Below are 23328 nucleotides of genomic sequence, written 5' to 3' on the forward strand. Positions count from 1 at the left end.
TGACATGATCAGTCCAATCAAAGCGACTGTAGATATCACATGATTTAACGTTACTTTATCTGTGGACAATGACCTTGAGCCTTCATGGATGGGCACTTCTAATGTAACTCTATGACAGCACCCAAGAAGCTTGAATTTTCAATTTCTACCCTTAGACTTGGCAGTGACGTATTGTCCCCATGAATGACAGAACACTGAGCCAATCACGGCACAACGCTCCGTATTTTCTGCTGGCTTGCCCCACCTCCACAGAAGGCAATGAGCTAGGCTGAAACACCTGCATTTTGGAGCTGCCTTACTCAAGAAAACAAAAGAGACCATTTTTGTTTGTGGATTTATTAATAACTCAATTATAAATGTTTTTTTACATTGGTTGCAAACAGATAATTTTTTTCACACTTTATCGCTATAACTGTGGGGCTCAAAACAGGTGGCTCACCTGTCCTGAATGATGGGTCGCCATTGAACTTATCTAGAACACTGCAGTCTGTCTGGGTGTTTAACCTTCCCAAGTTCCACCATGTCACCCTGCTCCTCCGTACATTCCACTGGCGTCCAGCCGAAGCTCACATCCACTACAAGACAATGGTGTTTACTTACGGTGCAGCAAGAGGAACTGCCACATCTCTACCTTCAGGCTCAAACCCTGTATCCCAACCCGAGCACTCAGTTCTGCCACCTCTGGTCTCATGGCCGTCCCACTGCTACAGGAGGTCAAGCTCCCTCTCAGCCCAGTCAAAGCACTTCTCTGTCCTGGCACCCCAATGGTGGCACCAGCTTCCCTCTGATGCTAGGACAGCAGAGTCCCTGCCCATCTGCCCCAAAATGTCTGAAACCCTTCGTCTTTAAAGAGTATCCCCCCACCAAAATACAAATAATAATAATAATAATAATGTGAAACTGACTAATTGAGGAGAAATGTGTTTACTGTGACGTGTGGTTGTCTCACCTGGCTATCTTAAGATGAATGTACTTAATATGCTGGTGACATCACAGGGTCAGAGAGAACTCCTGACTGTAGTCATACAAAAACACTCCAGGCACTCAGCCAATAAGAACCATTCATACTGTCAGATCTAATATGAAGAACTGAATACAACCATAAGAACCATTCATACTGTCAGATCTAATATGAAGAACTGAATACTAAAGAGAAGAAGAGGTTGACCAGTACATATTCATGTAACTCTATTTCTCATTGGCAGATCAATAAAGTTTGCTTCAATTATCCAAACACATTCATGATCAGTAACTAAAATAACTAATCTAGTTTTAAAGACAATTAATAAACACATGGATTCATTTTATAAACTGTGTATCATTAAACAAAGTTGTAAAATAATCCCCCCAAACTAGTGGTGAAAAGTGATCATCACACCATCTCTATCTGATACATGTTAGGGGCGGAAGGTTGCCTAGTGGTTAGAGCGTTGGGTCAGTAACCAATAGGTTGCTTGATCGAATCCCTGAGCTGAAAAGGTAAAAATCTGTTGTTCTGCCTCTGAACAAGGCAGTTTACCCACTGTTCCTAGGCCATCATTGTAAATAAGAATTTGTTCTTAACTGACTTGCCTAGTTAAATAAAGGTTTAATAAAAAAAGTGTCTACTAGCTCCTTCACACAGAATACTGCAGAGGGACAACCTGGTCTCAGAGCAAAACGTATTATATATGACAAAAACATCCGTGCCACTCCATTTAGTATGTTCGATTACATTGGCCTACCAATAAAAACTGAACTAAAATATAAACTAAACATGTAAAGTGTTGGTTTCATGAGCTGAAATGCAATGTTCCATATGCACAAAAAGCTAATTTCTCTCAAATGTTGTGCACAACCTTGTTAGTGAGCATTTCAGCCTTTGTCAAGATAATCCATCCACCTAACAGGTGTGGCATATCAAGAAGCTGATAAAACAGCAATATCATTACACAGGTGCGCCTTGTGCTGGGGGACAAAAAAAAGGACACACAATGTCACAGATGTCTCAAGTTTAGGGAACGTGCACAATAGACATAGAAATACTTATTTTCCACCCTAATTTGCAAATAAATTCATAAAAAATCCTACAATGTGATTTTCTGGACTTTTTTTTCTCATTTTGTCTGTCATAGTTGAAGTGTACCTATGATGAAAATTACAGGCCTCTCATCTTTTTAAGTGGGAGAACTTGCACAATTGGAGGCTGACTAAATGCCTTTTTGCCCCATTGTATACGTGTTTTTAAGTGGGAAAATTTAGAGAAGCTAGTTCCACAGTCAGAGCAGTAATATGGCTTCTCTCCTGCGTGTGTTCTCTGATTAACTTTTAGCTCAGTTGATGTTTTGAAGCATTTTCCACAGTCAGAGCAGACGTAAGGCGGTGGGTATAAGTCTCACCAGTGTGTATAAGTTGGTGTGTTTTTAAGGTGCCCAGATGAGAGAAACTCACCCCACAGTCAGAGCAGAAGAAAGGCTTCTCTCCTGTGTGAGTCCTCTGATGAACTTTGAGCTGAGTTGATGTTTTAAAACCTTTAACACAGTCAGGGCAGAAGAAAGGCTTCTCTCCTGTGTGTGTCCTCTGGTGAACTTTTAGCTCATTTGATGTTTTAAAACATTTCCCACAGTCAGAGCAGTAATAAGGCTTCTCTCCTGTGTGCGTTCTCTGATGAACTTTTAGATGAGTTGATGTTGTGAAGCATTTTCCACAGTCAGAGCAGGAGTATGGCTTCTCTCCTGTATGTATACGTTCATGTGTTTTTAAGTGGGAAAATTTAGAGAAACTAGTTCCACACTCAGAGCAGTAATACGGCTTCTCTCCTGTGTGAGTCTTCTGATGAACTTTTAGCTCAGTTGATGTTTTGAAGCATTTCCCACAGTCAGAGCAGATGTAAGGCTTCTCACCAGTGTGTATAAGTTGGTGTGTTTTTAAGGTGCCCAGATGAGAGAAACTCACCCCACAGTCAGAGCAGAAGAAAAGCTTATCTCCTGTGTGAGTCTTCTGATGAACTTTTAGCTGAGTTGATGTTTTAAAACCTTTTCCACAGTCAGAGCAGTAATACGGCTTCTCTCCTGTGTGTGTTGTCTGATGAACTTTTAGCTCATTTGATGTTTTAAAACGTTTTCCACAGTCAGAGCAGTAATAAGGCTTCTCTCCTGTGTGTGTTCTCTGATGAACTTTTAGATGAGTTGATGTTGTGAAGCATTTTCCACAGTCAGAGCAGACGTAAGGCTTCTCTCCTGTGTGTGTTCTCTGATGAACTTTTAGCTCATATAATGTTTTGAAACATTTTCCACAGTCAGAGCAGGAGTATGGCTTCTCCCCTGTATGTAGACGTTCATGTGATTTTAAGTGGGAAAGTTGAGAGAAACTAGTTCCACAGTCAGGGCAGAAGAAAGGCTTCTCTCCTGTGTGTGTTGTCTGATGAACTTTTAGCTCATTTGATGTTTTAAAACATTTTCCACAGTCAGAGCAGGAATAAGGCTTCACTCCTGTGTGTATACGTTGGTGTGTTTTTAAGGTGCCCAGATGAGAGAAACTCGCCCCACAGTCAGAGCAGAAGAAAGGCTTCTGTCCTGTATGTATACGTTCATGTGTTTTTAAGTGGGAAAATTTAGAGAAGCTAGTTCCACAGTCAGAGCAGAAATACGGCTTCTCTCCTGTGTGAGTTCTCTGATGAACTTTTAGCTCAGTTGATGTTTTGAAGCATTTTCCACATTCAGAGCAGACGTAAGGCTTCACTCCTGTGTGTATAAGTTGGTGTGTTTTTAAGGTGCCCAGATGAGAGAAACTCGCCCCACAGTCAGAGCAGAAGAAAGGCTTCTCTCCTGTGTGAGTCCTCTGGTGAACCTTTAGCTGAGTTGTTGTTTTAAAACGTTTTCCACAGTCAGAGCAATAATAAGGCTTCTCTCCTGTGTGTGTTGCCTGATGAACCTTTAGCTCATTTGATGTTTTAAAACATTTTCCACAGTCAGAGCAGTAATAAGGCTTCTCTCCTGTGTGTGTTCTCTGATGAACTTTTAGATGAGTTGATGTTGTGAAGCATTTTCCACAGTCAGAGCAGGAGTAAGGCTTCTCTCCTGTGTGTGTTCTCTGATGAACTTTTAGCTCATATAATGTTTTAAAACATTTTCCACAGTCAGAGCAGGAGTATGGCTTCTCCCCTGTATGTATACGTTCATGTGATTTTAAGTGGGAAACTTGAGAGAAACTAGTTCCACAGTCAGGGCAGAAGAAAGGCTTCTCTCCTGTGTGTGTTGTCTGATGAACTTTTAGCTCATTTGATGTTTTAAAACATTTTCCACAGTCAGAGCAGTAATAAGGCTTCTCTCCTGTGTGAGTTCTCTGATGAACTTTTAGATGAGTTGATGTTGTGAAGCATTTTCCACAGTCAGAGCAGACGTAAGGCTTCTCTCCTGTGTGTGTTCTCTGGTGAACTTTTAGGTCATATAATGTTTTAAAACGTTTTCCACAGTCAGAGCAGGAGTATGGCTTCTCCCCTGTATGTATACGTTCATGTGATTTTAAGTGGGAAATTTGAGAGAAACTAGTTCCACAGTCAGGGCAGTAGAAAGGCTTCTCTCCTGTGTGTGTTCTCTGATGAAGTTTTAGCACCGTTGATGTTTTGAAGCATTTTCCACAGTCAGAGCAGGAGTAAGGCTTCTCTCCTGTGTGTATTTTTAGGTGTATTTTTAGCTTTGATAGAAATGGGAAAATCTGTTCACAATGTGGGCAGTGATGAGACCTCTTAGCTCTCTGATCTTCCTGCTGTTGCTCTCTGGATGTAGAGAATGTCTCAACATGGTATCCTGTGTGAACATCAGAAGAAACAGTCAGTTGGTGTGATATACATGTTAATCAAATGTATTTTATGGAGCCCTTTTTACATCAGTGGTTGTCACAAAGTGCTTAACCTGTCTGGTTCAAATCCCATAATGAAAAATTCCTCAAACATACAAGTATTTTACACCATTTTAAAGATAAACATCTTGTAAATCCAGCCACAGTGTTAAATTTCAAATAGGCTTCATGGCGAAAGCACACCAAACGATTATGTTAGGTCAGCACCTAGTCACAGAAAACCAAACAGACATTTTCCAGCCAAGGAGAGGTCTCATAAAAGTCAGAAATAGCGATTCAATTAATCACTAACCTTTGATGATCTTCATCAGATGGCACTCACAGGACTTCATGTTACACAATAAATGTGTGTTTTGTTCGATAAAGTTCATATTTATGTCCAAAAACCTCATTTGAAATTGGTGTGTTGTGTTCAGAAATGCATTGTCTCAAACAAACATCCGATGAAAGTAAAGAGAGCCACATCAAAAAACAGAAATACTCATCATAAACATTGATAAATGATACAAGTGTTAAACATACGAATACAGATAAACTTCTCCTTAATGCAACCGCTGTGTCAGATTTCAAAACGGCTTTACGGCGAAAGCACACTTTGCGATTATGTTAGGTCAGCGACTAGACACAGAAACCCATACAGCCATTTTCCAACCAAGGAGAGCTTCACAAAAGTCAGAAATAGCATTAAAATGAATCACTTACCTTTGATGATCTTCATCTGGTGGCACTCCCAGGTCTCCATGTTCGACAACAAATGTTTGTTTTGTTCGATAAAGTTCATCTTTATGTCCAAATACCTCCGTTTTGTTGGTGCGTTTAGTTCAGAAATCCAAAGGCACAATGCGCACTCTCGAAAAGTCATAAAGTACAATAAAAGATGGTAGAAACATGTCAAACGATGTTTAAAATCAATCTTCAGGTTGCTTTTGTCAAAAATAATCAATAATATTTCAACCGGACAAAAGCTTTGTCAATGGAAAAAGGTAAACAAGAAATGCGCGCTCTCGATCACGTGCCTGGCTCATATGGATGAAATTTCCACTGTCCTCTCATTGAAAGCGGTGTATCTCCCTCATTTTTCAGAGTAAAAGCCTGAAACAATGCCTAAAAACTGGTCACGTGTTGAGGAAGCCATAGAGATCTGAAACAATGCCTAAAGACTGGTCACATGTTGAGGAAGACAGATTTCCACTGGGTCCTAAGTCTTTGTATGGTGGATAGGCTTTCAATGGAAAAACAGCCAAAATAATAGTACTTCCTGGTTGGATTTTCCTCTGGTTTTCGCCTGCCATATCTGTTATGTTATACTCAGACATTGTTTTAACAGTGTTTTCTATCCAAATCAACTAATTATATGCATATCCTAGCTTATGGGCCCAAGTAGCAGGTAGTTTAATTTGGGCACGCTTTTCATCCAAAATTCCAAATGCTGCCCCCTACCCCAGTGAAGTTAACTTCTTTGGGGTAGGGGGCAGTATTGGGTAGCTTGGATGAAAAACGTGCCCAAATTAAGCTGCCTGCTACTCAGCCGAAAAACCTAGAATATGCATATAAATAGAACATTTGGATAGAAAACAATCTGAAGTTTCTAAAACTGTTTGAATGATGTCTGTGAGTATAAAATAACTCATATGGCAGGCAAAATCCTGAGAAAAATCCTACCAGGAAGTGGGAAATCTGAGGTTTGTAGTTATTCAACTCAGCTCCTATTGAAGATACCGTGTGATGTTAGTTATTTTTCACTTCCCAAGGCTTCCACTAGATGTCAACAGTATTTAGAACCTGTTTTGAGGATTATACTCTAAAGGAGGGGCTCATAAGGGCTCTATGAGTGAGTGGTCTGGCAGAGTGCCACAGCCTCGGTCTGGCACACTCACGTGAAAGGTAGCTACGCTCCACTTCATTTGTACAGACAAAGGAATTGTCCGGTTGGAACATTAATGAAGATTTATGTTAAAAACACCCTAAAGATTGATTCTAAACATCGTTTGACATGTTTTTGAAATCGGACACTGTGGTTGGATTAACGAGAATTTTATCTTTAAAATGGTGTAAAATACTTATTAAATATTAATTATGGGATTTCTGTTGTTTTAAATTTGGCACCCTGCAGTTTCACTGGCAGTTGAAAGGTGGGACGCTCGCGTCCCAAACGGTCCCAGAGAGGTTAACAGACACCCAGCCTAAAATCCCCAAAGAGCAAGCAATGCAGATGTAGAAGCACAGTGGCCACAAAAAAACTCCCTAGAAAGCAGGAAGAAACCGAGAGAGGAACCAGGCTGAGTGGTGACCAGTCCTCTTCTGGCCATACCGGGTGACAGAGCAGAGTGGTTAGAGCAACCGAAAGGCTGCAAGATCGAATCCCCGAGCTGACAAGGTAAAAATCTGTTGTTCTGCCCCTGAACAAGGCAGTTAACCCAATGTTCCTAGGCCATCATTGAAAATAAGAATTTGTTCTTAACTGACTTGCCTATGTCCAAACGCTAGCAGGACACCTACGACAACATCCGGTGAAATTGCAGAGCGCGAAATTCAAAATACAAAAATCGGAATATTAAACATTCATGAAAATACAAGTGTCTTACATCATTTAAAAGCTTCTTATTAATCCAACTGCGTTGTCAGATTTGAAAAAGGCTTTAAGGAGAAAGCATACCATGCGATTATCATTTTTCAAAAAACAAGCATGAAACCCTTTCTAAAGACTGTTGACATCTAGTGGAAGCCATAGGAACTGCAATCTGGGTCCTATCTATTTGAAAATCCCATAGGCAAGCATTGAAAAAACCGGTGACCTCAAAAAAGAAATATTCCAGATGGATTTTTCTCAAGGCCTGCCATATCAGTTCTGTTATACCCACAGACATTATTTTAACAGCTTTAGAAACTGTTTTCTATCCAATGCTATCAAGTATATGCATATCCTAGCTTCTGGGCAGTTTACTTTGGGCATGTCAGTCATCGGAAATTCCGGACAATAACCAGTATGCTAAGAAAGTTAAATAAAGGTTAAACATTTTTTTTTTTTAAATACACTACGATTAGTGGTGAAATAAATGAATACATTCTAAAGTTACAAATGTCCATGTTTTTGAAAGAATAGCACGTTTTTTGTCCAATCAAAGTGATCAGAAATACAGTGTAGACATCGTTAATGTTGTAAATGACTATTGTAGCTGGAAACGGCTGAAGATCTCATACAATGCTGTGTACTACTCTCTTCACAGAACAGAGCAAACAGTCTCTAACCAGAATAGTGTCTAGAAGGCAAGCATCCCGGAGTCGCCTCTTCACTGTTGACATTGAGATTGGTGTTTTGCGGGTACTATTTAATGAAGCTGCCAGTTGAGGACTTGTGAGACGTCTGTTTCTCAAACTAGACACTCTAAAATACTTGTCCTCTTGCCCAGTTGTGCTATTCTGGTTAGAGCCAGTTTGCACTGTTCTGTGAAGGGAGTGGTACACAGAACTGCACGAGATCTTCAGTTTCTTGGAAATTTCTCACATGGAATAGCCTTCATTTCTCAGAACAAGAATAGACTGACGACTTTCAGAAGAAAGGTCTTTGTTTCTGGCCATTTTGAGCCTGTAATCGAACCGACAAATGACCCAGATACTCAACTAGTCTAAAAAAGGAATGTTATTATTGCTTCTTTAATCCGCACCACAGTTTTCAGCTGTGCTAACATAATTGCAAAAGGGTTTTGTAATGATCAATTAGCCTTTTAAAATGATAAACTTGGATTAGCTAACACAACATGCCATTGGAACACAGGAGTGATAGTTGCTGATAATGGGCCTCTCTACACCTATGTAGATACTCCATTTTTTAAAATCATCCGTTTCCAGCTACAAGTCATTTACAACATTAACAACGTCTACACTGTATTAATGGTCAATTTGATGTTATTTTAATGGACAAAAAAAACATACTTTTCTTTCAAAACAAGGACATTTCTAAGTGACCCTAAACTTTTCAACGGTAGTGTATGTATTAATTTCAGTAGACTGTATGGGAATGGGAATAAAACTATTCTAAAACTGGGTAGGAGTCAAAAACGAATAAGAGGCAAAAGTCGTGAAAATGATGAGCTATACCATCCTCCACTCAACATCACAAGGGTGATAGTAGAATTTGTGTGTTTAAAGTAATGACTACGATATTTCACCCTGAGGCCTCTGTGTTCTTGGGGACATTTAATAATGCAGAAATGTGTTGGTACCGGTCCCCAGATCTGTGCCGACATAATCCTGTCTCGGAGCTCTACAGACAAATCCATCGACCTCATGGCTTGGTTTTTACTCTGACATGCACTGTCAAATGTGGGACCTGACATAGACAGGTGTGTGCCTGTCCAAATCAAGTCCAATCAATTGAATTTACCACAGGTGGACTCCAATCAAGTTGTAGAAACATCTCAAGGACAATCTCATAGCAAAGGGTCTGAAAACTTAAAAACATAAATAAGCAATTTTTTAAAATTTGTTTTTAGATTTGCAAGAATTTCTGAAAACCTGTTTTCGCTTTGTCATTATGGGATATTGTGATGTCATTATGGGGTATTGTGATGTCATTATGGGATATTGTGTGTAGATTGACGAGGAAAAACATGTAATCAATTTTAGAATAAGGCTGTAACATAAGAAAATGTGGAAAAAGTCAAGGGGTCTGAATACTTTCCGAGGGCACTGTCAGACCCCTTCCCATTTTTCTCATTTTGGTACGTTACAGCCTTATTCTAAAATTAAATAAAAAAATATCCTCAGCAATCTACACACCCTCATAATTACAAAGCTAAAACAGGTTTAGAGATTTTTGCAAATTTATTTTAAAAAAACACAAAAAACAGAAGAACAAGACAGACTCAAAATTGAGTTCAGATGCTTCCTGTTTCCATTGATCATCCTTGAGATGTTTCTACAACTTGATTTATGAAACATATGAAATATACACTACTATTCAAAAGTTTGGGGTTACTTAGAAATGTCCTTGTTTTGAAAGAAAAGCACATTGTTCGTCCATTAAAATAACATCAAATTGATCAGAAATACAGTGTAGACATTGTTATTGTTGTAAATGACTATTGTAGCTGGAAACGGCAGATATTTTATGGAATATCTACATAGGTGTACAGAGGCCCATTGTCAGCAACCATCACTCCTGTGATCCAATGGCATGTTGTGTTAGCTAATCCAAGTTTATCATTAGAAAACACTTTTGCAATTATGTTAGCACAGTTGAAAACTGTCCCAAACTCAATACCCCAGATGCTAATATATGCATATTATTATTAGTATTGGATAGAAAACACTCTGAAGTTTCTAAAACTGTTTGAATGATGTATGTGAGTATAACAGAACTCATATGGCAGGCAAAAACCTGAGAAGAAATCCAAACAGGAAGTGAGAAATAGATTTTCAAAACAGTGCCTATTGAATTCACAGTGAGATATGTATGAGGTTGCACTTCCTAGGGCTTCCACTAGATGTCACCGTCTTTAGAAACTGGTTTGAGGATTCTACTAAAAAGGAGGGGCTCATGAGAGCTCTTTGAGAAAGTGGTCTGGCAGAGAGCCTCGGCCTCATGACACTTGCTCCCGACAGAGTTAGGTCTCGTTTCAATGCTTTTCTTCAGACAATGAAATTCTCTGGTAGGAAACTTATTGATGATTTATGTTAAAAACATCCTAAAGATTGATTGCATACATCATTTGACTTGTTTCTACAGACTGTAACGGAAAAATGGCTGTGTTTTTTTGACTTGGCTATGACCTAACATGTTGTGCTTTCGCTGTAAATCACTTTTTAAATCGGACACCATGGGTAGATTAAGTGACCCCAAACTTTTGAATTGAGCTCAGGTGCATCCTGTTTCCATTGATCATCATTGAGATGTTTCGACAACTTGATATGTAAAAATATTAAATATATATGTATCAGATATAAATCATCAGGATGTGACAGTCCACTGGTTATGTTCAACACTTCTCCAATCGTTGCCTAGTAAAATAAAGGTTAATAATAAGAGTTAGGCTCTCCATGAGCATTAGCTGCTACTTCTCTCAATCCCGTTTTAAAAAGTCTCCCTGTGTGACATTCCTTGAGACCAACCAGAAATGTTTCCTTGGCCAAATATTCCCAGATTGTCATAAAAACAACATGTTCTCTCGTTTCTGCATCACCAAATGTTGAGCGAGACAAAAGAGTAGGCTAGGTGAGCAACAATCGCTAGTTCGGTGCAGCAGACTGCAGGTGTGTATTGCTGCAAGAGCGATGAGCCGCCACAATGGTGTTTGTTTAGTAAAGTTAGATCAATGTCTTGGACGATCACCTAATGATTAATTAGCAGCCCACATCACCAAATATTATAGCATAACATTACTGTTACAACAAAAACAACACCTATTTTCTTATGAGATTTTAGAATGGTTTGCTGAATCGTCCCAAACTCAACAGCACGCGCCATTAGGCAGAATGTGCTTTGATTAAAACAAAATACAGGAAGTCAAAATAATTTAACACCATCTGCTCTAATTTGCTAACCAAACAGTAATCCAAGAAGATTTAAATGCATATTCCCATGAAACTGATTGAGATCAAACGATTGGCATGCAGACGCAGCTTGGTCATTTCACTGGTAAAACGTGAATAATTATAATTCAATATTGACAGTGATGATGCCATGGCCTATTTTGAAATGAGGTATACCTAACTTGGTGATTGAGGGTATTAAACATTTTCAACGTTCTTGAGACAATGTGTGGGCAAAGGCAGGTGTTACAAGTTTAAATAGTTTTTGCTTCGCTGTGAAGTCTTGAGTTGTTCAGGGATGTGTGATGTCAGAATTACAGAATTCAACCTAGCAATAGACTGGTCATAACTTATGGAGGTCTAATTTATGAAGATAATTTATAGATAGAACCAGCTCTTACCATGACTAACAGTTGTCCTAATCTTCTCCTCCTCTTCTTCATCTTTAAGGTTGACATTCAGCTCCAGTGTTTGACTGCAGTCTTCCAGCTTCACTGATGCCATCTCTGGATCCTGCAGTGCAAACTGGGCTCCACTGTCACTATCAGTACCCAGTGACTGTAGGTTCCTACTCAGTGTGGAAGGAGAGAGGCAGGCTGGGTTTGTCCTCACTGTTGATGTTACCGGTTTCAGACTTAATCTGAGTCGGTCTGTAGTAATAAAGACAAACGGACACAAAAGTTATTTTCTTGACAGTTCTGGCACTTTATTCTGTAAATATATTTTCTTGTTCAATTATCTCATTTCAGTAGATCAGGTAGCTAATCCTTGACAAAACATTCATTCACATTAGACACATTTTAAATTGCACAACATAAGTGCACTTAATCTATCGTAGATTTCCTAAATTCACATAAATGCATAAATGACTCAAAAACCATTTAGTACAAGATCGCAGTATGTTTCAGGCAGCACTATGTACTATTTTATGAATAACCTTGTCTTCACTGTATTATTTCACTCACAAAAACCAAATGTATTTCCCATTCACACCATATTAAGAATTATCAGGAGTCGTACAGTGGCAAGTCAAATTCAAGGACTTTCAGGCACTAAAATTAATTTACTTTAAGCCCCATGTGAAAACCTTGAATTATAGATAAATATAGAAACAACTGAATGTGTCTGAATATTAGTACACATGTAGAAAACTGATAATCATTACATTCAGCTTCAAAACTGTAGTGCAACTGAAATGTTCTCTCTCTGATGAGGCACTACCTGCACTGAAGTCCGTTGATGCAGACCTCCTATGGTATCATGGAGGTCCACAAACAAACATTTAAGGTGCAGGTCTGTCTAATTCTGTACTAAGAAAATAAAACAAGAAATCCCTATTAACTTCTACCACACCCTCCCCTTCCCCAATAACCCCCCCACACCGCCCAATAAACTATATCAATAGATCCCTTTCTGTGTTTGCAAACATGGGGGTTTAAATCATGCTGAGACAATCCACTCCCAGGTTATCCAGTTTATTGAAATCCATACCGACAGTAACATCTGTTACCCCCAACAACTGCTGCAATTTACAAGATAACTTTAAACCTGGTATTTCTGTTTTACACAATGCAAGATGTTGATAACCTCACCAATGAAAGCTATGAAGTACATATTATTCAATATTAAAGTATCCTTTGTCACAATGCATTTGTGGTTGCAAGATTTCTGAACAGGCCTCGAAACCATGTCAGGAATAGTAGAAAGACCAGTTCTGACAGTAGGTCCTCTCACTACAGGACCAACCATGGAAGCTCCATCAGTCTGACAGTAGGTCCTCTTACTACAGGACCAGCCATGGAAGCTCCATCAGTCTGACAGTAGGTCCTCTTACTACAGGACCAGCCATGGAAGCTCCATCAGTCTGACAGTAGGTCCTCTTACTACAGGACCAGCCATGGAAGCTCCATCAGTCTGACAGTAGGTCCTCTTACTACGGGACCAGCCATGGAAGCTCCATCAGTCTGACAGTAGGTCCTCTTACTACGGGACCAGTCATGGAAGCTCCATCAGTCTGACAGTAGGTCCTCTTACTACGGGACCAGCCATGGAAGCTCCATCAGTCTGACAGCAGGTCCTCTTACTACAGGACCAGCCATGGAAGCTCCATCAGTCTGACAGTAGGTCCTCTTACTACAGGACCAGCCATGGAAGCTCCATCAGTCTGACAGTAGGTCCTCTTACTACGGGACCAGCCATGGAAGCTCCATCAGTCTGACAGTAGGTCCTCTTACTACAGGACCAGCCATGGAAGCTCCATCAGTCTGACAGTAGGTCCTCTTACTACAGGACCAGCCATGGAAGCTCCATCAGTCTGACAGTAGGTCCTCTTACTACAGGACCAGCCATGGAAGCTCCATCAGTCTGAAAGTAGGTCCTCTTACTACAGGACCAGCCATGGAAGCTCCATCAGTCTGACAGTAGGTCCTCTTACTACAGGACCAGCCATGGAAGCTCCATCAGTCTGACAGTAGGTCCTCTTACTACGGGACCAACCATGGAAGCTCCATCAGTCTGACAGTAGGTCCTCTTACTACAGGACCAGCCATGGAAGCTCCATCAGTCTGCACTGTAGTTCCACCAGTCTGTCTTACAGCCTCTGCATATGATACATCAAGACAGATTCTATATCTCTGAGCATCTCTCTGCACCTGGCATCCACCAAATGCTGCTCTGTGTCCTCCACACAATTGCAACACTTAACTGTCACATTGCTCCAACATTCACTGTAATCATGTTCCCCACCACACTTGGCACATCTTTTCACTCAACAGCTACATGTCCCATTCTTTGGCATTTAAAAACACTGATGATTCACTGTTGCTGATCCAGTTTCAACTGTTCTGCTATGGAACCCTGACCTGTTCACCGGACGTGCTACCTGTCCCAGACCTGCTGTTTTCAAGAGAGACAGTAGGAAAGTTAGAGATACTCTCAATGATCGGCTATGATCAGCCAACTGACATTTACTCCTGAGGTGCTGACCTGTTGCACCCTCAACAACCACTGTGATTATTATTATTTGACCCTGCTGGTCATTTATGAACATTGGAACATCTTGGCCATGTTCTGTTATAATCTCCACCCGGCACAGCCAGAAGAGGACTGGCCACCCCACATAGCCTGGTTCCTCTCTAGGTTTCTTCCTAGGTTCTGGCCTTTCTAGGGAGTTTTTCCTAGCCACTGTGCTTCTACACCTGCATTGCTTGCCGTTTGGGGCTTTAGGCTGGGTTTCTGTACAGCACTTTGTGACATCAGCTGATGTAAGAAAGGCTTTATAACTACATTTGATTGGTTGATTGATGAGGTTGGGTCAAAATCTCTGACATTGAAGCTAAGGAATCCTATTCTGTACTTTTCCAGACAAAACCTTCTAACACCTCAACAGCACTTCTTTAACCTTCTTTCCTACTGATCAACCTTTAGGCTTCAACCACTCTGTCTCCCTTCACATGTTCTTTAACAATATCATCCATGGACATAGATATTGGGACCTCAGAGATTATTACTCCCTTCAATGTAGCATCAGCTCCAGGGTCATGACTTCTGAGCTTCGTCCCATTTTGATTTTCCTTTTGAAGAATCTTCCCTTGCTGAACCTGACCAGCACAAGATATTAACAATCTACCATTTATTTTTGATTTCACCTTTATTTAACCAGGTAGACTAGTTCAGAACAAGTTCTCATTTACACGGATGCAGCCTAGTTTTAACTTCAACTCTTTTTATGGCCTTGGTTAATCAGATAGGGCCTCATTTACACCCTGTGGTCTCCTCAAACACCATCCCAACGTTCCACTCGGACACATTATTACTCTAGCTCCCTACCTTGGGCCTCTAGTTACTATACTACATGCGCCTCTGCTTCCAGTATCATTATCTCTGTTCTTCCTATGTCTTCCCACTACAGACCACTCACATACTAGGCCCTCATCCTCCAGCTCCATATCATCAGAACTGTCCCCCACATTGATCACATTCCAGCACAGCTGTTGCTTCACAAACTCTCTCTCCATTTCCATTGTTTCAGGGGTGTCAAACTCATTCCACTGAGGGCCGAGTCTCCGCGTTTTTTTTTTTCTTTCAATGAAAACATAGACAATCAGTTGAGGTGAGTTCCTCACTAATTAGTGACCTTAATGCATTAATCAAGTACAAGGGTGGAGCGAAAACCTAGACACTTGGTCATCCATGTAATGAGTTTGATACGTGCTCCGATTCATCCGCATTAATCGACGCCATTCCATGCAGTTGGCCTCTCTCCAAATGGTGAAGGATAACTTCAGCTAGTTTCCCTTTATTTTGACACTTCTTCACACACCCTCTTGTCGCCATTTCACCACGAGCAAACTTCAAGAAAGACGACCAAAACCGTTGAAGAACGCCATTTGAAGAGCCTTGTCCCGAACCATCCAGATCACGCGAGCTTACATGAACGAAAAAGTGTATGCAAACTCGCGAGATCAGGATGGTTCGGACGAGGCTATTTACCAGCTCATAAGCATCATTTTACACAAAAACAAGAACATGTAAAAACGAACTCAAAGTGGACTTTGACGAAATGATGTACATACACTCAAGACAAACCCAAAGTCTAGCTTAGTGACTTGAAAAATCGTTTTAAATCACGTTCTTCACTCACTCGGTTTGACCCCAAAATAACACATACAATTAAAACCTTTAACAAACGTGATAATACCTTGACGGATTTGTTACCTAGCATATTATGTATTCTTTCGACATTAGAAACTTTAAACGTGCTATTTACATACCTACAATAATACATTTGAAACGGACACAACCACTATCGACATAACAACACAGTTCTGTTGTTTTCTTCCCGGAACTTCCTGTTCCCAAATGCGACAAGGTCAACTTTTTCTCTGGTGTACTTACACAAATATAATGTGTCTGCCGCCACCTACTGTACGGATAGTAAACTGTTAAAATAAATACATGTCAATTGCGGAAACAACGACTTCAAAGCAAAATACAAAAATAGATCAATAAAAACATCCCACTCCTTCAGTCACAGTCCTATTCAAATCACATCTTCAGTCAGTATTCCCTGCAATTAGTGGTGTAAAGTACTTAAGTACAAATATTTTAAGTACTGCATAAAGAGGTTTTGGGAGTATCTATAATTTACTTTTGATATTTTTGACAACTTCTACTTTTACTCCACTACATTCCTAAAGAAAATAATGTACTTTCTACTCCAAACATTTCCCTGACACCCAAAAGTACTCCTTACATTTTTTTATGATTAGCAGGACAGGAAAAAAATTCAATTCGCGCATCCCTATGTAACCGATGTGAAATAGCTAGTGGTGCGCGCTAAATAGCGTTTCAATCGGTGACGTCACTTGCTCTGAGACCTTGAAGTAGTGTTCGAATTAACGCAACTCTAACAGTACACAACGCAGAACAACAACCAGCATGAGGGTCAGTGGCCAAAGCCCGAACAGGAATATTCCAAGTACAGACAGAAGGGGGGAGTCAGATCGCTATGATCGCCAGGAACTTTCCTTTTGGTGTCTGTTTTTAATTGTTGCGCTACTGAATGACGTCTGTTGATGTTAGGTAGGCAGCTACAGTAGCTGAATGACGTCTGTTGATGTTAGGTAGGCAGCTACAGTAGCTGAATGACGTTAACATCTTCGGGTTTTGTTTCATTAAATATATTTAATTTTATCTGGATGCTTGTGTGAGTTAGGATTGAGGTTAGAGTGCTCTGAAGTCGGAGTATTTAGCCAGAGTGAATTTAGGAACACACTGTCTGAGTGTTGGAGTGTGCCCCTGACTATCCGTACATTTAAACTACAAGGAAATCGTTCCCTTAATATATAATGAATTTGAAATTTATACTTTTACTTTTGATACTTAAGTATATTTTAGCAATTACATTTACTTTTGATACTTATGTAAATGTTAAACTAAATACTTTTAGACTTTTACTCAAGTAGTATTTCACTGGGTGGCTTTCACTTTTACCTTGATAGGGAAGGACTCAAGTATCTTTACTTTAACTCAAGTATGACAATTGGGTACTTTTTCCACCACTGGCTGCAATGCTTCCAATGTTAATTCCTGAACTCCCAAAAACCTTTCAGCCGCACGTACAATTAATATTTACTATCGGTATCCTTCAACTGGTAAACGACATTATGAATCTCAACAGGCTGCGGGGCATCCCCTGCCATAGCTTCCTCAGCACCAATCGCTCTTTAATCTATTTCCCGCGCCTCCCAGTAGGAGAACTACTGTACAGTTTCTTGATGTGGATGTTCCCTGATATAATAAAAATGGATACATGCCATTAGTCAGTTATGGCGTTATGAAACTGATGGAGACTATTTGTAAACATTTTTTTAAAGTATTTATTTAACTAGGCACATAGCATACATAACAGGATAGGAATATTAAAGTGGCAGTTAGGTGAATTAGCATGACAGGTTAGGAGACTGAGATTAAGGTTAGCTACAATTTTCAACAAGTGTTGTCCCAACGCAAAAGAAACGGTAATGGACCAATGGGGAGCATCAATTGGTGTAAACTAGATATCATGAAACACCTGATATGAGAGAACGCCCCTAATTGCGGTCTGCCATTACACACTTCTCGGATCAAGGGGCCAGGCTTCCAGTCTATACCCATGCTTTCCACTGTGCTCAGAGGGCATTTTCGGTACTGCAGTTCAGCTGAAGCACGGCCCAATTCCCCCTGACCCCCATAGCGAAGTCAAAAAGTTATCAAGTTTATAAAACATATTTGAATTATTCAAGTAATTGCCTTGGAGTCAGATTTTTTCCCCATCACTCACAGCCAAGGTTAACCATTTTAGATTCATGCTGTGAGGTGGGTGAGTTTATGCCACATGCAGATGCTGAAGGGAAAACACCTCTTGATCTGCGTGTTTATAATGTAGGTTAAAGGTGCCTTTTGTGACTAGGGGGTAGTATTTTCATTTTTGGAAAAAAAACATTCCTATTTTGTCATCAGGACAAGATGCTAGAATATGCATATAATTGACAGCTTAGGATAGAAAACACTCTAAAGTTTCCAAAACTGTAAAAATATTGTCTGTGAGTATAACAGAACTGATATTGCAGGCGAAAGCCTGAGAAAAATCCAATCCAGAAGTGCCTCATGTTTTGAAAGCTCTGCTTTCCAATGCGTCCCTATTGAGCAGTGAATGGGCTATCAACGTAATTACGTTTTCTCCGTATTCACCAAGGTGTCTACAGCATTGTGACGTAGTTTTACGCATTTATGTTGAAGAATACCTGTAAGCGGCTACATTGCGCAAGTGCTCACCTGATGCTCCCAGAGTGATTCTCGAGTAAAATACAGAGGTAGCCATTATTCCAATCGGTCCAACTGAAAAACCAATTGTCCCGGTGGATATATTATCAAATAGATATTTTAAAAACACCTTGAGGATTGATTATAAACAACGTTTGCCATGTTTCTGTCGATATTATGGAGCTAATTTGGAATATTTTTCGGTGTTTTGTGACTGCAATTTCCGGGCGATTTCTCAGCCAAAGGTGAAGAACAAATGGAGCTATTTCGCCTACAAAAATAATATTTTTGGAAAAAAGGAACATTGGCTATCTAACTGGGAGTCTCGTGAGTAAAAACATCCGAAGCTCATCAAAGGTAAACAATTTAATTTGATTGCTTTTCTGATTTCCGTGACCAAGTTACGTGCTGCTAGCTGGACAAAATGCTATTGCGTTATGCTAATTAGTGGCAGTCGATGATTACGCTCCCTCATGCGGGATGGGGAGTCACTAGAGGTTTTAAAGGTGCAGCCTCATCTCATAGACTAGATGTAACATAGTAAATATAAATCCGGGACTCTCAAAATAGTGTGATATGTTACATTATGGTTCCAAAAGACAGATGGTTAATTCATAAATTGAATTTGGTGGTGCTGTACTGTAACAGCGAGCTGAGCCAGTTGAAAGTATTGATGCCAGGGACATATTGTTGGTGACTGTGTGCTCCTTCATTAGTTTTGTGTTTTTTATTCATTTTTTTCTGGTACCCTCCTACCTGAGAGGCATGAGGCCTGTGTGGCGTTGCACTGTTAAAATAACCCCAGTGTGGAGATGAAACACCTGTGTTGCAAAGTCACATGCTCTGTCTTCTCTGCTCTACCTAGGGTAATACAGAGATAATACTAATACCGAGATAACCACTAATCTACCTAGGTGACTTAATGTGGATAATACTAATACAGAGATAACCACTAATCTACCTAGGTGACTTAATGTGGATAATACTAATACAGAGATAACCACTAATCTACCTAGGTGACTTAATGTGGATATTACTAATACAGAGATAACCACTAATCTACCTACAGTGCCTTGCGAAAGTATTCGGCCCCCTTGAACTTTGCGACCTTTTGCCACATTTCAGGCTTCAAACATAAAGATATAAAACTGTATTTTTTTGTGAAGAATCAACAACAAGTGGGACACAATCATGACGTGGAACGACATTTATTGGATATTTCAAACTTTTTTAACAAATCAAAAACTGAAAAATTGGGCGTGCAAAATTATTCAGCCCCTTTACTTTCAGTGCAGCAAACTCTCTCCAGAAGTTCAGTGAGGATCTCTGAATGATCCAATGTTGACCTAAATGACTAATGATGATAAATACAATCCACCTGTGTGTAATCAAGTCTCCGTATAAATGCACCTGCACTGTGATAGTCTCAGAGGTCCGTCAAAAGCGCAGAGAGCATCAGGAAGAACAAGGAACACACCAGGCAGGTCCGAGATAGGTCCGTGAAGAAGTTTAAAGCCGGATTTGGATACAAACAGATTTCCCAAGCTTTAAACATCCCAAGGAGCACTGTGCAAGCGATAATATTGAAATGGAAAGAGTATCAGACCACTGCAAATCTACCAAGACCTGGCCGTCCCTCTAAACTTTCAGCTCATACAAGGAGAAGACTGATCAGAGATGCAGCCAAGAGGCCCATGATCACTCTGGATGAACTGCAGAGATCTACAGCTGAGGTGGGAGACTCTGTCCATAGGACAACAATCAGTCGTATATTGCACAAATCTGGCCGTTATGGAAGAGTGGCAAGAAGAAAGCCATTTCTTAAAGATATCCATAAAAAGTGTCGGTTAAAGTTTGCCACAAGCCACCTGGGGGAGACACCAAACGTGGAAGAAGGTGCTCTTGTCAGATGAAACCAAAATTGAACTTTTTGGCAACAATGCAAAACGTTATGTTTGGCGTAAAAGCAACACAGCTGAACACACCATCCCCACTGTCAAACATGGTGGTGGCAGCATCATGGTTTGGGCCTGCTTTTCTTCAGCAGGGACAGGGAAGATGCTTAAAATTGATGGGAAGATGGATGGAGCCAAATACAGGACCATTCTGGAAGAAAAACTGATGGAGTCTGCAAAAGACCTGGGACGGAGATTTGTCTTCCAACAAGACAATGATCCAAAACATAAAGAAAAATCTACAATAGAATGGTTCAAAAATAAACATATCCAGGTGTTAGAATGGCCAAGTCAAAGTCCAGACCTGAATCCAATCGAGAATCTGTGGAAAGAACTGAAAACTGCTGTTCACAAATGCTCTCCATCCAACCTCACTGAGCTCGAGCTGTTTTGCAAGGAGGAATGGGAAAACATTTCAGTCTCTCGATGTGCAAAACTGATAGAGACATACCCAAGCGACTTACAGCTGTAATCGCAGCAAAAGGTGGCGCTACAAAGTATTAACTTAAGGGGGCTGAATAATTTTGCACGCCCAATTTTTCAGTTTTTGATTTGTTAAAAAAGTTAGAAATATCCAATAAATGTCGTTCCACTTCATGATTGTGTCCCACTTGTTGTTGATTCTTCACAAAAAAATACAGTTTTATATCTTTATGTTTGAAGCCTGAAATGTGGCAAAAGGTCGCAAAGTTCAAGGGGGCCGAATACTTTCACAAGGCACTGTAGGTGTTTTTATGTAATACTAATACAGAGATAACCACTGCCCTACCTAGTGTTTTAATGTGACTCATACAGAGATAACCATTGGACATGCATTTCCCATTATGCCTTTGTGTTTACCACTTCAGATCCTTCAATTGTAGTTTAAAGCATATATACAGGGCATTATACAAGACCCCTTGACTTTTTCCACATATTGTTACGTTTCAGCCTTATACAAAAATGGATTAAATGCATGTTTTACCCCTCATCAATATACACACAATGACAAAGCGAAAAAAGGTTTTTATAAATTTCCCCAAAATTTATAAAAATGAATACCGTATTTGCATAAATATTCAGACCCTTTCCTCTGAGACTCAAAATTCAGCTCAAGTGCATCCTGTTTCCATTGATCATCCTTGAGATGTTTCTACAACTGGATTGGAGTCCACCTGTGGCAAATTCAAATGATTGGACATGATTGGAAAATGATAACACCTGTCTTTTTAAGGTCCCACAGTTGACAGTGCAAGTCAGAGCAAAAACCAAGCAATGAGGTCGAAGAAATTGTCCGTCGAGCTTCGAGACAGGTTTGTAGTGAGGAACAGAACTGGAGAAGAGTACCAAAATATTTCTCAATTCTCTGTTGGCTGGGCTCCCTGCTTGTGCCTTCAAACTCCTGCCCTACATTGGGCGCAAACCTTTTAAGGGCTCCCGAGTGGTGCAGCGGTCTAAGGCACCTCATCTCAGTGCAAGAGACATCACTACAGTCCCTGGTTCGAATCCAAGCTGAATCACATCCGGCCACGATTGGGAGTCCCATAGGGAAGCGCACAATTGGCCCAGCATCGGTCGGGATTGGCTGGGGTAGGCCTTCATTGTAAATAAGAATTTGTTCTTAACTGACTTAACTAGTTAAGAAAAATAATAATAGGGATGCATGCCAGCTAAGCCACTTACATTCACAATACATTAATTGCACTATAACAGTGACCACAAACTGTTAGGACCAACAGCATAGTCTCAACAATTTACCACTACTACACCTGGCTCAGCAGAGCCTTGTCTGGCAACGAAACAGCTAATTCAGCCTCATTTACTGACTTTTAAAATAACATGGCTGACTTACTTAAACAAATGTGGTTTCTACTGACAATTGATATGAACAAACATTAGGGGACGACAAGTGGATAGGAGGCAATCTGTAATTTCGACTAAGACATTCATGAGCGAGCTAGGACGGACGTAATCAATATGACTATTGGTTCAGCACTCTTGAAATGTACAGCAACAGAATTCAGAACATGGGCCGTTCTTACAGTGTTCTCCCTGAACGCCAAGTCAGAACCGTAGGATAAATAAAGGGGCATATATGCAGACAATGAAAATTCTTACAATATTCAATGATTACATTTATCAAAAACAGGTTATAGGCTTCATGTCAACCACCAAGTCAGAACAGTAGGCAAAATTAAGATGTGAAACTAGACCAAATTATTAGGGTGAGGCACATGGGCTACTGACAACTTACTACACAACATACACTTATTATTACTTTCTTAGCTACAGAATACACATCTCCCTGGCATATTACATAATTTATGCAGCAGCATACAAGACATTATTGGACTCACCTTGTTATGCTGTGCTCACTTGAACAGGAAGGTGGCGCGGCAGTAATTTGTGTGCATATTTTGTCATCAAACTTTGCCATCAAATTATGGCATTCTCTGGATTTGTGGTGGTTTCAAGACAACTAGGAACTTGAAGAAGAAAAAAGGGAATCATGATGATGTCAGTCAGTGATCTTCAGGTCGTAGCTGTAGAAAGAGGCCCGAGTTCCCAATTTACAATTCCGAGTTGGATGAAAGTTCAAAACGTATTTTCTCAGTCGTAGCTTGTATCGCCCCCCCCCCCCTTTCAAAATAGAAATAATAATAATGTGACACTAACTCATTGAGGAAGATAAATGTATTTATAGTGATATGTGGTTGTC

General features: G+C 40.1%; 1 pseudogene; it reads right to left on the reverse strand.

The window, feature by feature from the left end:
• Positions 1-2666: 2666 nt before the first annotated feature.
• On the reverse strand, positions 2667-16217 carry LOC139395891 (zinc finger protein 585A-like; annotated as a pseudogene).
• Between the last annotated feature and the right edge of the window lie 7111 nt (positions 16218-23328).

Source organism: Oncorhynchus clarkii, unplaced genomic scaffold (genome assembly GCF_045791955.1).
Source record: "Oncorhynchus clarkii lewisi isolate Uvic-CL-2024 unplaced genomic scaffold, UVic_Ocla_1.0 unplaced_contig_307_pilon_pilon, whole genome shotgun sequence".
Taxonomy (NCBI): Eukaryota; Metazoa; Chordata; class Actinopteri; order Salmoniformes; family Salmonidae; genus Oncorhynchus; species Oncorhynchus clarkii.